The 16,546-nt window shown below is 37.7% G+C and overlaps 1 pseudogene; it reads left to right on the top strand.

The window, feature by feature from the left end:
• Positions 1-14,465: 14,465 nt before the first annotated feature.
• On the top strand, positions 14,466-14,983 carry LOC129034603 (stathmin-like; annotated as a pseudogene).
• Positions 14,984-16,546: the final 1,563 nt, after the last annotated feature.

Genomic DNA, 16,546 nt, shown 5'->3' with positions numbered 1-16,546 from the left:
ATCAGCAATGAATGGAAGTTCCTGTTGCTCCACATCCTCACCAGCATTTGGTGTTGTCAGTGTTCTGGATTTTGATCATTTTAATAGGTATAGAGTGGTGCAAAATTTTTTTCTTTCTTCTTTTTTTTTTACATCATTTTGCTACCATCATTTAGCAACATTCTTGAAAATTTTGTTTATTTTCCCACAAAGATGAGAATTCATTCATTTTGATCAAATAACCATGAAGATGTTTAAAGGAGAAAGTTAATATTCTACAGTGTTTAGTAGATGATAAATTTATCTGAAATCTTATAATAGAAATTGTATTAGAGGGAATCTGATAGAATTTCAACTCAGCATAGCAGTCTCTTGATTTTGTACTCAGCATAGCAGTCTCTTGATTTGTTTAGACAAATCAAGTAATACAAGTTAGTAAAAGTTATTGGTTGAGCATTATGGAGAAAATATCAGTTTGTTGCTAGCATAGTTTAACATTTTCCTAACACTTTTCATTATCTCTCAGCAGGAAATAGAATTTAACTAGAGCTTAATGCCACTGAAATATTTTTATTGTTGTAATGAAACATAGCTGTGAAGTCTTTGTTCTTGAAAGCCAGACTATCATGGTTTAATTCTTGGCTTGACCACTTACTAGCTTGGAGACCTCAGGTAAGCAAGATATGTTTCTTAACCTCTTTGTGCTCCAATTTTTCTTAATTAGCACTACTTTTGAGGATTGTTAGACCATAATAATACAATATTTATTCACTAAGAATTTCAAACACACATTTTCTGTCACCTATTGTGGCTTAAAAGTGTTAATTATCACATTTATTCTCTTGTTTCTTTGAATTTATTTCAAGTGATACTGATTTTCCATTCATGGAAGTAAAAAGTAATATGATTCAAAGAAATATTTGATAATAATTGGACATAGATATTGGGATACTATAAAAATTACAAATGTAATTTCTAAATGAATAATTTGTAGAGTGGTAACTGTTGACATTTGGCCCTTACAGTTTTATTTAAAGTACATATCCTACTTTCAGCTAGAAAGATTTATCTTGTGGCACTATAATGTCACAGCCCCTCTACTGAAGAAAACAGAACATATGGGTAAAGTACCAGACAAATTCTGTATGAAAGAATCTGGAAGTTGCTGAGATAGCCAGGACTAGGAGGCCAAGATTCGAGAGAGAAGGGAACCACAAAGAAAGAGTTATCATTCTGGAAGTCATTTTTCCTCTTAGGGCATTTGTCAATGCTTACTTCTGTGTGAGAAGAAAAAAAAAATGCAAAGGGCAGCAGACAAGGAGCAGAGAAGCTAGCCGAACAATAAGTACCAAGTTTCTGGAGACAAAAATTTGAGTTCAGGGCTGCCAGGGCAGCCAGGATTTGAGGTGCAAGGTCCTGGAAAGAGGACTGGCAAGAAAAGTGAGCTCTGTGCTGTTGTTGTTACTTTTATTGTTAGCATTTGCTGAAATTTGAAGCTGGCAAGAAGAGCTAAGAAGCCCAAGCAGAAAGCGACTGTTCTAAGGTTTTCTATACACTCATAGATCAAGTGTTCCATCAGCCCTCAGTTAGTGATACTGGTTGAGGGTCTGTACTCTGGAGAATAGAAAACCTGTACCCAGTGAGGATGGATTACTGGTCTTTCCAAGACAGAAGGGGTCTAATGTAGTCAAATTGGCACCAAGTAGTAAGTTGATTTCCTTGAGAAATAATGCCATGTGAGGGCTCTGCATTAGTCTCTGTCAGTTACAATATTCAGAGGTGCCATGACTAAATCAGCCTTGGTACATAGGAGAACATGTGGTTGGGTTATGTGTACCCTCTGCCACATGTCTACTCCATTCAAGTGCCCACTGGGTCAGTTCCATGGTTGGACATTGGCAAAATTTGGTTAATATCTACTGGATAAAGAATTTTTCTTCTTTGCTTTTTCAGTACCTGTTCCATGAGGGTTGCATTCTGGTAGATGTTTATGTGTGATTCAAATATCTTTTCACTTTTGTGCTAACTCTCATATATCTACTGACTCTTGTGTCTGTGCCAGGCTTTCTCATATCTGATCTTAGAGGATTTTTTTACTTCCAGGACCCTGACCGGCTGATGAGATCATTGGCACTGTACATGAATCCGGATATAGTCTCATTTAAGGCTACTTCTGCCTCCACAAAAAATGTAATGGGAGTCTCATTTACAGATTTGCTTCTCAGAGTTTTTCCTTCTCTTCAGTCTTTCAACTCCCTCCCTGAATATAGTTGCAATGTAATCACCATCCATTTTTGCTTGTCTCTACACATCAAGATGACCCATCCATAAACCAAGAAGGGCTTTTGTATTAGTCCATTTTCACACTGCTATAAAGATACTACCCCAGACTGGGTAGTTTATAAAGGAAAGAGGTTTAATTGACTCAAAGTTCTGCATGGCCAGGAGGCCTCCAGAAACTTACAATCATGGCAGAAGGTGAAGGGGAAGCAAGGCACCTCTTACACGATGGCAGGTGAGAGAGAAGAGCAAGCAAGCAAAGGGGAAGTGTCACACTTTTAAACCATCAGCTCTTGTGAGAACTCACTCACTGTCATGACAATAGCATGGGGGAAACCTCCCTATGGTCCAATCACCTCCCACCAGGTCCCTCCCTCAACATGTGGGAATTATAACTTGAAAGGAGATTTGGGTGGGGACACAGAGTCAAACCATATCAGCTTTTTCCTCCTCCCTCAGGTTGTCAGCTACAAGGTAGGGGATAAGTACAGATATAGTCAGGGCAGGTAGCACGGGGATTCTGACTACCTGTTTATCTACCTACCCATGCCCTCTCATCCTACTTGGAGCTATAACTGGTGTCCCATTTTCACTTTATAATGAACTACTACTGGCCTTGTCGAATTTATAACTGGGAGAGTCATACGTCATGATGGGCATTTATGAATCATGTTCAATTGTTGCCCAACTGTGTTCTCTTTCTATCAGGGGTCAATACCATTCTAGGAGGTGTTTCTGGAAAAGCATATAATTTTCTAGTGCAGATGACATGGACTTGCACCCAAGTCTCAAGAGACTACATTGTGATTCTCTCATGTGTATTGCTATAAATACTACACTTGTATCTTGTCACCACTGAAATCTCTAACTCCAGAGTTTGCCATGCTGTGATACAAGCTGAGGGCTGCTTGTATCATAGCCAGCAGCTGCTGCAGAGCCTTTCCTGTTTTGAACCCCATTCAAGCCCAATAGCCTTCTGAGTCTCCTGGTATATGGGCCAAAAAAGTATTTCCAGTTATTTCTATATGTGTTGCCTTTGGAAACTTAAGAGACTCTCCAGGCATTGTGCTTCTGTCTTTGTGACAGGGGAGGCAAAATGAAGCAACTTAATTTTTACTTTCCATACTGTGCATGCCTACGTTTATGTTATCACTTTAACATTTTCCCTCTGTTCAGTATTAATACGACTTAAGGAACAGTCAAGTTCACTGTCCCTATAGTATTTCCCCAATTCCCCTAATTCCCCTTCTCCCATTATACAAATGACTACATTATTACACCAGCAAGGTGTTTGCCTCCAATAGACATTTCTCTAAGTTACTACCAGTGAAATATTTAGCAATTGGGTCACCACTTTTGCACAAAACTACTTGTGTCCCACAGCTGACTCAGGATTGGATTCTTCTTGCCAGCCAGGATGCAAGTGAACCAGTTCTAAACTCTATCTTTTTTACTTATTTTCTTGAACCACTCTCAATACCAACTTTGCTCATGTCATCTTAGAAGAGCTCAAGATATGATTAGACATAAATAAGAATTATTGTGGTAAATGCCTGTGAAGGTTAAGGAGAGAGGACTCATGAATGACGAAAAAAGCCTTTAAAACATAAAGCAGACATGTCCCCTATGAAATAAGAGAAGGGAAAAAGGAGGATGAGCTCAGAAGAGTTTGTGTTGTAGAACTGCTTTGACAAAGTTGATGGGGAGATCTTAGGAATGGTCTGTCATTAAAGGAGTGTCATATTGGGCTGAAACGTTCCATCTGTAGTACCCCCGATACACGCAGTCATTGTCTTGCAGCAGCCTCTAGGAAATGAAGCCTCAGATTGAGCCCTATGGAGAATTTGAAGCTGTGCCGGTAGGGGGTTGTGAGTCTTCCTGAAATTGTAGGCCTTCTTGAAGGGAGATCTGTGTGATACACACCCATGGACAGACAATAGAATTTTAAAAATTCCTACAAAACCCAATGACTTAAGTATATATTTTGTTCTTTTTATAAGCTATAAAGAGGGAATTAGTTCAAAAAGACAAAGCAAAAAGGAAACGTGGCATTAAAAATTGGCTGGAAAATTTGACAGGAGAGAAGCAAATAAAAAGGAGAGAAACAAAAAGATAAACTTACAGAATTTTAAAATGGAAGAAATAATATACATAGTCTAAAATATTTAATATTTGAAAAGGAAACCTGAAAAATGGAAAAATTAAGATTGCACTGCTGGTATTTACCTATTTATTTATTATACCATTCATATCCAAAACGAAATGATATGAAATACAGACATTATTTTACGGAGTTTGAAATAGATGATATAAAACACTCAAGGTTTGTAGTTCTAAGTAGTCATTTCAAACCCTTGTTTGTATGTCTTTTTTATGCTCTATGTATCAAGAATTATGTCAGAAAAACAAACATTTGGACAGTTCTTAATAGCAGAAGAATACAACTAGCTTTGAAAATTAATGACATGTAAAGAACATATTGAATATAAATAACAAAGAATTGTTAAAGTAAAAAAAAAGGTTGAGGCAACTTTATATAAAATTTTTTGGAAACAAGTCTCCTATCTGTATAAAAGTATTAAGTCTAAAGAAATTTTTCCACAATAAACTAGAAAATGGCACAACCATTGGCTGTGCATGATAGGGTAATGGAAAGGAGAATTCAAAACACGACATGATATCCTCTTTCAGAAATGACAGCATATCTTCCATGGACCTATCCTCCCATGAATAACAATTGTAAACACTGGAAAAAAATTAAAAAACAACCCTTTGAATGCACTGCGGAGCAATGAAGGACAGACAGAAACTGGAGTGGGCTCTTATTGCAAACTCCTGGCATACGTTATATCCTCAACTGTAATTTTAGAGGATTTCCTATTTTATCTGAATTGGTAGCAGTAATAATGGCAGTGAGATCTCTGATAATGATGACCAGATAGATGGTAATTATGATAAAATCTCTATGACAGATTTTATCTCTGAGAGAGAGTTTGTCGAAGCCCAGTCTATGAATATCACCTTAGTTCACCGTAGCTCAGAGGGCAAAACCTGTAGCACTCACTGTAAATTTCTGAAGCTTGAACTGTTTTTAATGAGATCTTTTCCCATCTCCCATCACAGATAATGACACTTTCCTCTCAGTTCAGAAGAGTGATGAGATGGAATTCCAACAGCAATAGTAACTGCAGTGGTGACATAAAGAGTTAAAGACAGGAAATGCTATTGGAAGGCAGCGTCTTGGAGGGCTGGACAGCCCTGAACTATGTAATCCTGATGGAGGACCAGCAAGCATGATCCATAAACTGGCCAGCTCTGTGGACAATGGAATCGCATCCTGGCTTCTTAAAATATTTACAGAAAAGCTTATTGTAATGTACTAGACTTCCCAAGACTCTGCAGTGGAACATTTAGAACATTACAATTTGGAGATAAAGGTTAACATGGCCTGCTTACTCACAAGCTTGGAAGGCCTATAATATAAGTCTCAATTACAGTATATTATTTGCTGAGGCTCTTAAAATTTCTGATTAATTTTGTGTAAACTCTAAGTAGAATTCCCATATGTCAAAATCGTGAATATTAACATTCACATACAGCCTCTAAATTGAGTTATATTGGTCAACAATAGAGGAAAAATATTTTAAAAGCAATGTTATTATCTTTCATGATGGATAGTTCTTAAGAATGTTACGGAAGTATTTTTGAAAATCTAATGGCAAATTTAATCTGGAGATAAGAGATTAGCTAATGATATCATTGGAGTGAAACTTGAAAGTCTCATTTCTGAATGTCAGAACAAGGATGGCATAAGGAAAGCCTGAAGGCAAGACCTGGAGAACACTGGTAGGTATAGCAAGGTTACTAGGGTGGTGGTCATGGTCACGAATATATTCAAATGCCAGTTGATAAAGAAGTATTGAATCCCACTTCAGGAGGCCTAGGCAGGTGGATCACTGGAGGCCAAAAGTTTAAGACGTGGCAAAACCCCGTCTTTACTAAAAATACAAAAATTAGCCAGGCATGGTGGCACATGGGATTACATGCCTATAATCCCAGCTACTTGGGAGGCTGAGGCACAATAATTGCTTGACCCTGAGAGGTGAGGGTTGCAGTGAGCCAAGATTGCGCCACTGAACTCCAGCCTGGGTGACAGCGAGACTCTGTCTCAAAAAAAAAAAAAAAAAAAAAAAATCCAGACAGTGTGAATTACAAGGACAAAGTCTACAGAGCACAGGCTGATTCTAAAATGAAGCTCAACTTCCTAAATAGTAATTTAATAAAAAAAGAAATTAAAAAAATTCAGAGCTGGAAGTAAATGAAGACATGAAGAGAAAACACTAAAATACACCAAAAAGGTCATGCAAAAAAAATTAAAAGTATTATCAACATTTGAGAGAATTGAAGATATGAATACAAAGGGACCCAGGTAAAATTCCAAAGATGAAATAGAATTTCAAGTCTCTTGGAAACCACATACAGCAGCTAAGGGAAGATTTTTCTACGTTTGTTTCATTAGAGTTTCCATATCTTGGGGAAAGTGCAACTTTCTGTTTCTTGATGATGTGATGTGTGACTTCTGGGAGTGTGATGCTATCAATTGCATAAATGCTTGATTATGCCAGCTTTATTAGCTGTGATTCTTTGAATTCTAAAAACCAAATACAGACATTAAAATAAAATCATAAACATAAAGATAGATTCAAGATCAAAACTCTGCCATTTCTAAAATTATATGCCTCTTGTTTTCTTCCTTCTCAATGCAATCTTCTATTATTTAATAGCATAGATCTAGTTTCCATACCTGATAATTATTTTAAGAAATATTAATTATATTTCTAATAACTAGTATATTTAAAATTTAAAATATTAATGTAGAAAAAACAGAAATGATGAATAAAAATTGAATACAACTATGGGAAAATAAGAATGACTTAAAAATTACCAAAAGTATCATTGTAATTAACATAATTTTTTTAAACATAAAAATGAACTGATCATATGAGCAGGATATTATCTTAAAACATTGTTCCACATTCATTTTTGGTAGATGATGGAAAAATCTGAAGATTATGTTTTTGTGAGAGTAATGTTTCAGTTCATTTGAAAGTACTTTCATTTTTTTAATGGAGAAACCAGATTGTTAGGAAAGAAAAAAGGAGACTAGCACACTCATTCAAAGAGATGGTACATTTCCAGCCACAGTTGTTCACTGATACTTTATTGTTTCGTTGAGGCATTTGTCCCCTCTTCTACCCCATTCCCATTCTCAGAATGCCATTCCATTCCTTAGTCAGCAACAACACTGCAATATACTTAAATTTAAACCCAAATGGTTTTTATTGTTTGTTTGTGCGTCAAAAGCAAACATGTTTTCCTAAGTTATCTAGCAATTCATTTGTTTTTCTTTAAATTTCTGGATACTATCAAACTTTGAATGCATACAAATCTATGCTTTTACTATAGAATTAAAAAAATCCATCTAGTGTCATGTAATGGCTGAAGTTTTAACCAAGAGTTGTAAAATTTTTAAAAATAAAACTCTGCCTGCCAGACAGTTTCACATTTGGGAATGCGGCTTTGCTTCACATATCCTGGCATGTAAAATAGTTTCCACATTCTCAGAAAACTAATGGTAATTCCACATTGCTCTTTCCTTCTGGGGGTTCACAGCATTTGTATCAGATTGCAACCTCTCTAGAAGCTCATGTTCATTTAAAAATCTTTCCCCACCTTGAGCTTTATTTGTATTTCTCATTCCATACTATTTTTCATGAGTTCAGTAGTTTTCAGGGAAAAGAATTTGTTATACTAGTACTTAATTGTAACAATCAATGATATGAAATTCTGCAGGTGAAGTTGGTGGCTGAGGATTTACAAAGACATCTCAAAATGAAGGAAATAATGTAGAACATTAGATCTCAGTTGAAAAACTCTCCATCCCACATCATAATCTAATATTAGTCTTGTTTTTATAAGAACATTTCTATGTATGAAAATGCATAAATGAGAGGAAAAGAACTCCGACACTCAAATTATTTATAGACTAAAGGCTGAATTATTTTTCTAAATGTGAAATAAGGATATTGCATTAGGCTATTCTTGTGTTGCTATAAAGAAGTATCTGAGACCAGGTAATTTATAAGAAAAGTGGTTTAATTTGCTCACAGTTCTGCAGGCTGTACAGGAAGCACAGCGCCAACATCTCCTTCTGGGAGGCCTCAGGGAGCTTTTACTCATGGGAGAAGGTAAAGCAGGAGCAGACACCTCACACAGCAAAAACAGGAGCCAGAGAGAGAGAGAGTGGGGAGGAGATGCCACACACTTTGAAATGACCAGATATCATGTGAATTCAGAGTGAGAGCTTGCTTATCACGAAGGGGATGTCTCAAGCCATTTATGAGGGATTTATCCCATAATCTAAACACCTCTCACCAGGTCCTACCTCCAACAATTGGGATTACATTTTAACATGATATTGGGATGGTGACAAATATCCAAACTATACAATTCCACTTCTGGTCCCACCAGATCTCATGTTCTTCTCACATTGAAAAATACAATCATGCCTTCCCAATAATCCTCCAAAATCTTAACTTATTCCAACATTAACTCAAAAGTTTAAAGTTCAAAGTGTCATCAGAGACAAGGCAAGTCCCTCACACCTATGAGCCTGTAAAAAAAAAAAAAAAGTTAGTTACTTCTAATATACAATGGGGGTGTATGCATTCGGTAAACATTCACATTCCAAAAGGGAGAAATCATCCAAAAGAAAGGAACTACAGGCCCCATGCAATTTTGAAACCTAGTAGGGTAGTCATTAAATCTTAAAGTTCCAAAGTGATCTATTTTAACTACATGTTCCACATCCAGGACACACTGGTGTGAGGGGTAGAGTCCCAATGCCTTGGGCAGCTCTGCCCCTGTGTCTTTGCAGGGTAAAGCTCCCATGTCTGCTCTGAGATTGTTGAATGCCTGCAGCTTTTCCAGGCATAGGGTGCAAGCTGCTAGTGATCTACCATTCTTGGGTCTGTAGGATGGTGGCCCCCTTCCCACAGCTCCACTAGGCAGTTCCCCAGTGGGCATTCTGTGTGGGGCCTCCAACCCCATACTTTCCCTCCACAATGACCTATAAGAGGTTCTCTGTGAGGGCCGCCCCTGTGACAGGCTTCTCTCTGGGTACCCAGGCTTTCTCATAGATCCTCTGAAATCTAGATGGAGGTTGCCAAGCCTTCACTCTTGCATTCCATTTGCCTGTAGGCTTAACACAATTTGGAAGCTGCCAAGGCTTATGGCTTGTGCTCTCTGGAGTGGCAGCCTGTGCTGTACCTGGGGCCCTTTGAGCCATGGCTGTAGCTGGAATGGCGGGGTTGCAGGGAGCAGTGCTTCAAGACTGCACCGGGCAGTGAGGCCATGGGCCTGGCTTACAAAACCGTTCTGTCCTCCTAGGCCTCAGAGTCTGTGATAGGAAGGATTGCCTCTTAGATCTCTAAAGTACCTTTGAGGTTTTTTCCCCAGTGTCTTGGATGTTAGCACTTGGTTCCCTTTTAGTTATAGAAATAACTCTAGCAAGTGCTTGTTCCACAGCCTGCTTGTATTCATCTCCTGAAAAAGCTTTTTCTTTTTCTGTCATATAACCAGGATGCAGATTTTCCCAACTTTTATGCTCTACTTCCTGTTTAAATATAAATTCCAACTTCGTCATTTCTTTGCTCCTGTAACTGAGCATAGGTTGTTAGAAGCAGCCAGACCCCATCTTGAACACTTTGCTAGTTAGAGATTTCTTCTACCAGATACCTTAGGCTGTCACTCTTCAGTTTAAACTTCCACAGATGCCTAGGGCATGGGCAGAATACAGCCAAGCTCTACGATAAGGAATAATGTGTGACCTTTGCTCCAGCTCCTGATAAGTTCTGCATACTCATATGAGACCTTGGCAGCTTTGACTTCACTATTCGTATCACTATCAGCATTTTGGTCAAAACCATTCAACAAGTCTGTACGAAATTTCAAACTTTCTCTCATCGTCCTGTCTTCCTCTGAGCCCTCCAAATTCTTCCAACCTCTGCGTATTACCCGGTTTCAAAGTTGTTTCCACATTTTCAGGTATATTTATAACAATACCCAGCACCTGGTACCAACTTTCTATATTAGGCATTCTTGTGTTGCTATAAGGAAATATCTGAGATTGGGTAATTTATAAGAAAAGACATTTAAGTGGCTCACGGTTCTACAGGCTGTACAGGAAGGATAGTGCTGGCATCTGCTTCTGCGGAGGCCTCAGGAAGATTTTACTCACAACAGAAGGCAAAGCAGGAGTAGACACTTCACATGACAAGCTCATTTATCACCAAGGGTATGGCTCAAGCCATTCATGAAAGATCTGCCCCCATGATCCAGATACCTCCCACCAGGCCTCACCTCCAACATCGGGGATTACATTTCAACATGAGATATGGATGGAGACAAATATCCAAACTATATCAGATTTTAAGATTTAAAAAGAATGGCCATGTGCAATGGCTCACACCTGTAATCCCAGTGTTTTGGGGGGCTGAGGCAGGAGGATCACTTGATCCCAGGAGTTTGAGACCAGCTGGGGCAGCATAGCGAGATCCTGTCTGCCAAAAACTAAAACACTGCTCTGGCCTGGTTGTGAGTGTGTGTTTTCCTGTCTACATGGGAGGCTAACGTGGAAGGATTGCTTGGACCCAGGAGTTCAAGGTTACTGTGACCTGTGATCATTCTGTTGCATTCCAGTCTGGGTGACAGAGTGGGACCCTGTCTCTGAAAATAATAATAATAACAATAATTGTTATCATTTAAATTTGGCTGAATATGTGAGGATAAGTAATTTGGTCGAAATTATCTGCCTATATTGCTAAGTCATTGGAAAACTGCAGTGCAAAACTTCTGATTTTCTGTATAGTCTAATCATAGCCAGTAATTGTAGCTAATCAAATTTTGTGTATAGCGACCACAACTAGGTTAAGTGGAAATATATTTTTAATACATGCTTTTTGATGATGATAATGGTTAAGTGGTGAAAAAGTAACTGAATTAAACTTATTTATATTTTAACAAGTACAGCTTTGTCTAGGTAAAATTGATGAGCAGAATTAGAGTATTTCTCAGTAAAGTCTATTATAGATTCTAAAATATATTTTCACATAGGATAAATAAATTGAATCCTTTTATTTTCTTCTGGAAATTTACTATATGTAAAAAAGAAGGTGGGAAGGGAATTAAAGGAAAAAGTCCATTCTTCTGATGGCCTTTAAGTATCAAAGTAAACAGAAAATAACCTATTCCAACTACTGTTCCCATTGCTAAAATAGTCCTTTATAAATTTAAGTAAAAATATTAGTAGCAAAAATATGATGCAAACGATCATAGAAATTGGACAAAAACTTTTTTTTCTCTAAGCTTAACTCTTGCAGACAATTTATATGACAGTAGACTGCATTGGCTTATTTATGCAGTCTTTTATTTATTTGTTTACAGATACCTTGTCACTCTACACCTCTCTCAGGAAAGGTTGTTGCCAAAGTGCATAACATTTTTATAGCCTGTCTGAAAGTATCAAAATCAGCACTAATAAACCCAGCATACAATTTTTCAGTTTAGTTAATAGTATTGCCTGAACCACTGCAATATGAATCAAAATAAGGTGCATTTTCACTTATTTTTTCAGGTACATTGCTGACAAGATTTGTGGATAATGACTGAAAAGAAAATAACATTTTCTTTTCATGTTTTGTTGTTGCTAATGTTGGTGTTTTACATGTAGTTATGGGTTTCAATAGACTTCTCCCTGAACCACAAAGGTGGATTTTAAAATGGTATGTACATTAGTATGAGACGTGTAGTATAATACAGTTTAATTTCTCATATTAAGAGGTAAAATATATCAAGGATGCCTAGCCAAAAATGCAGTTGTAGAAATCAGTCCAAAGCTTTCAAATGGAGAGTCTCAGTTTAACCAGGGATATCTGGGGACTGAATTTAGAGTGTTCCCCTTTTCTATCTACTACTTGGATATTCCCCTTGCTGAGAAACATTAGCTGATCAGAAAAATAAGCTGGTGGTTCTTCTCTTTTCTTTTTCTAGATAGGATTTCACTCCCATCACCCAGGCTGGAGTGCAGTGGCACTATCTCAGCTCACTACAACCTCTGCCTCCCAGACTAAAGGGATTATCCCACTCCAGCCTCCAGAGTAGCTAGGAATACAGGCACATGCTACTGCTACTGGCTAATTTTTGTATTTTTAGTGAGATGGGGTTTCACCATGTTGGCCAGGCTGGTCTCAAACACCTGACCTCAAGTGATCCTCTTGCCTTGGGCTCCCAAAGTTCTGGGATTATAGGCATGAGCCACCGCACCCGGCCCAAGCCGGGTTATTTTCTATATGTAGTAAAGTCTCTCTGCCCATTTTAAAGACAGACTAAAGAGTATGTCTTTTGATGAATAAGTTCTCCTCTGAGTAACTGAACATAATGAAAGCCAAATTCTTGTTTTCTCAGTAGGAAAAAATTAGAGAAAGAGATTTTCTTTGCCAAATGTAGTAGTCATGACAGGCTGTTACACATACTAACGCTTTCTGAAATCCCACTGTCTGTATTATGGTAAAAGTGTAAACTTTCATGTCTCAGGTGTACTCCACTAAAGCTATTAGAATCAGAAAACATGTATTAGAATGGCACATTCACATCTGATTGATGAAGCAAATGTTCCTTAGTACACAGATTGCTCCCACCACTCCATTGCATACAATTTCCTTGTGATTTAGAGATCAGTCTACTTTTGGCTGCTGATTTTTATGAGATTTGATTTTATGATATTTGATACCTACATAGAAGTGGTCACTGTCATATTCCACAACTGGCTCAAAGGAGAACTCCTTCTAAAGATTTATACACATTGTAAACCACTCATCCTCATATTGAAACATCTTTAAAAATTAATCTTCTTTCTACCACTCACCATATATCCCATGATAGCACCTGTGGATTTTCTATAAGGCGATGAGAGAATCAAATATAAAAATGCAATATTCTCTGACAATTTTAAAATGATTATATTGACGGGAATCTATTCATGTAAGGATTCATCTTTGGTCTTAATTCTACAGAATAAAGAGAAAAGCATATATAGAGAGGTCTCCATATTATATCCTTACTATAAAATAAAGAAGCAAATAATTGGTTGTCCAATTTTTAGTGAAGTCTTTCTACATTATTAACAATGGTTTCCCATATAGAATAGGGTTTATATATAAATTAATATATTGTAAAAGAAAGATATAATTCCTCCCCAGAATCAGACTAAAGACACAGAATGGCCTTTTTTCTACAGATCAGAATGACGGGTAGAATATTCCTGGAAGACCCATGACTGTCTTGAGCTCAACCTGACACCTACTAAACACTGTCAAATATGACTTGGTATGTTCCATATGAATGTATAATATGAACTACATGATTGTATACCCTGCATCATATGTCTTTATATCTTTATCTACAAATTCTAGGGTATTTTCTTTTTCTTTTTTTTTTTTTTTTTGAGACAGAGTCTCACTCTATCGCCCAGGCTGGAGTACAGTGGTGCAATCTCGGCTCACTGCAAACTCCAGCTGCCAGGTTCATGCCATTCTCCTGCCTCAGCCTCCCGAGTAGCTGGGACTACAGGCGCCTGCCACAGCGCCCGGCTAATTTTTTTGTATTTTTAGTAGAGACAGGATTTCACCGTGGTCTCACCGTGGTCTCGATCTCCTGACCTCGTGATCCGCCCGCCTCGGCCTCCCAAAGTGCTGGGATTATAGGCGTGAGCCACTGCGCCCGGCCATTGTAGGGTATTTTCTTATATTTTCATTTGTATATTGAGTACACTTATCTAAGAGATACTACTATTTGACTTCAGAAACACCTCAGGATTTGAACATCATTTAAATTCTGCAAAGAGAAAACAAGAAAAATTCCCTTTCTTTCTGTCCTTCATTTAAAAGGACATTTACCATTTAAAAGAAAGAATTAGATCCCCGTGATCACCCTTGTGGGTGACAGATGATGGGCCATGCTCTCTGTGGGGGGGTGGGGTGTGGACAGCTTGGGTTGCACAGGCTGGGGTCAGGGATGACAGGAGGAAGTGGTTCTCAGCTACTCAGCCTGTTACCAGGACCTGTCCCACCAGCAGAGGTACAATAAGGATGGTGGGCTCATGGCCTTTCATTACCCCAGTGGATCCTATAGAACACATTGCCAGTCTCTCATCGTCTATTTACCCAGCTTCTTTTGATATCCAGGTGAAAGAACTGAAGAAGAGTGCTTCAGGCCAGGCTTTTGAGCTGATTCTCAGCCCTCAGTCAAAAGAATCAATTCTATAATTCCCTTTCCCCCCCTCCACAGAAGAAGGATAATTTCCTTAGAGGAAACTCAGAAGATATGAGAAGGTGCAGAAGAAAGACACAAGTCCTACTAAGCTGAGGTCTTGAAGCAGCTTGCAAAGGATGGAGAAATAAGTGGTTTAGAAAGCAATAGAAGAGTTCAGTAACTTCAGTAAAATGGCAAAAAGAACCTGACCCACAAAATGGAAGCTAATGAAGACAATAGAGAGGCACAAATGGCTGTCAAACTGGAGTGTTTGCCAGAGAAGGATAAGAACGTTGAACAAGTGCAGAAGAACAAAGAATCCAGAGGTCCTGTTGATGAGACTGAAGCTGACTAATTTGTTCTGAGAACTGACTTTCACCCTCTCTTTCCTAAATATCCAAAAACTACTGGCCAGTGTCATTTATTCTTTGCCTTCTCACAATACTCTAGAAGCTAACGGGCAGCTGTATAGATAAACCCATACAGTAAGATGTTGATTTAGTGAATAAAGGGGAGAAACTGAAAGTGTGGTTCTTTCTAATGTAGATATTTTTCTTCTTGCCTCTTTTTTATTTCGGTACACTTGGTGTGCTTGGCTAATGGCAAGTACTGTTTTGCTCTGTGAAAACATATTGTGAAGAGTATGTAGTGGCTTCTTTAGAACTTTTAAATGCTGAATAATACATGTTCACTTTTCAATCCCCGTTCACTTTTCAATCTTACCAGATGCTTAAATAGTTAAGTACCTTATAAGATATTTAAATGGTTAATAAAACTACACAGTACTATTGGTGGTAGTGACTTCAAAAAAATAAAAAGAGAGGCCTGGTGTGGTGGCTCACACCTGTAATCCCAGGACTTTGGAAAGGTGAGGGGGGAGGATCACTTGAGGTTGAGTTCGAGACCAGCCTAGCCAACATGGTGAAATCCTGTCCCTACTAAAAATACAAAAATTAGCTGGATGTGCTGGCAGATGCCTGTAGTCCCAGCTACTCGGGAGGCTAAGGCAGGAAAATTGCTTGAACCTTGGAGATGGAGGTTACAATGAGACAAGATCATACCACTGTACTCCAGCCTAGGTGATACAGCAATATTTCTTCTCAAAAAAAAAAAACAAATAAATAAAAAATTTAAAAAAATGGAGAATTATATGAACGTTTTTAAACCAGATTTGAGATTCTCTTGGTCCTCCAAATTTTACAGACAAATTTAATCCTCATAACAGATGACAAAAGAATTTTCCTTGAGGCTTTGACCAGCCCATAGATCCGTAAGTTGAACCCATGCCCAGAAATTTCCCATCTTCTTTTAAGTGCCCTAAACATACAAATTAATGAAAAAGTAGGGATTGTGAGTTTGAGAGAAGCCCTAATAAGAGAGATGGAGACCAAAATACACAATAGAAAAAAGTAAAAAGGAAATTGGAGGAAAGAGACACTTTAGTAATTAAAAATTCAAGTAATTTATTATTAATGTACAAGTAATTTATTATTAATGTACTAATAATTAATTGTATGCATGTGTTCAGAAATTTTTAGAAAATATGCATTTGAAATATTAGAAGATAAAATCTAAAAAGTATCTTGAAAAATTAGAAAATAGAAGAATTGATGAGAAATAGTGAGATAGGTAAAGAAAATTAGAGGATCAATATGCCATCACCTAAAAATATTTCCAAAAATAAAAAATAGAGAGAAGGAGAGGTATAAAATATCAAAGAGATCATTCAAGGGATTTTCCCAGCAAAGTAGAGCATCTTTCCCAGGTGAAAAGAAACTACCCGGTTTCTGGCATCCTTGTACTAGAGCATATCACATTGAAATTCTAGAAAACTGAAGTTTGGCAGAGATGATCCTAAAGATTTTGAGAGCAGGAGAAGATATAGGATCTTCTGTATCTACATCAGGACTCATAATTG

Source organism: Pongo pygmaeus, chromosome 3, assembly GCF_028885625.2.
Source record: "Pongo pygmaeus isolate AG05252 chromosome 3, NHGRI_mPonPyg2-v2.0_pri, whole genome shotgun sequence".
NCBI lineage: Eukaryota > Metazoa > Chordata > Mammalia > Primates > Hominidae > Pongo > Pongo pygmaeus.
The sequence above is the reverse complement of the archived record's forward strand: the minus strand, read 5'-3'. Positions and strand labels throughout refer to the sequence as shown.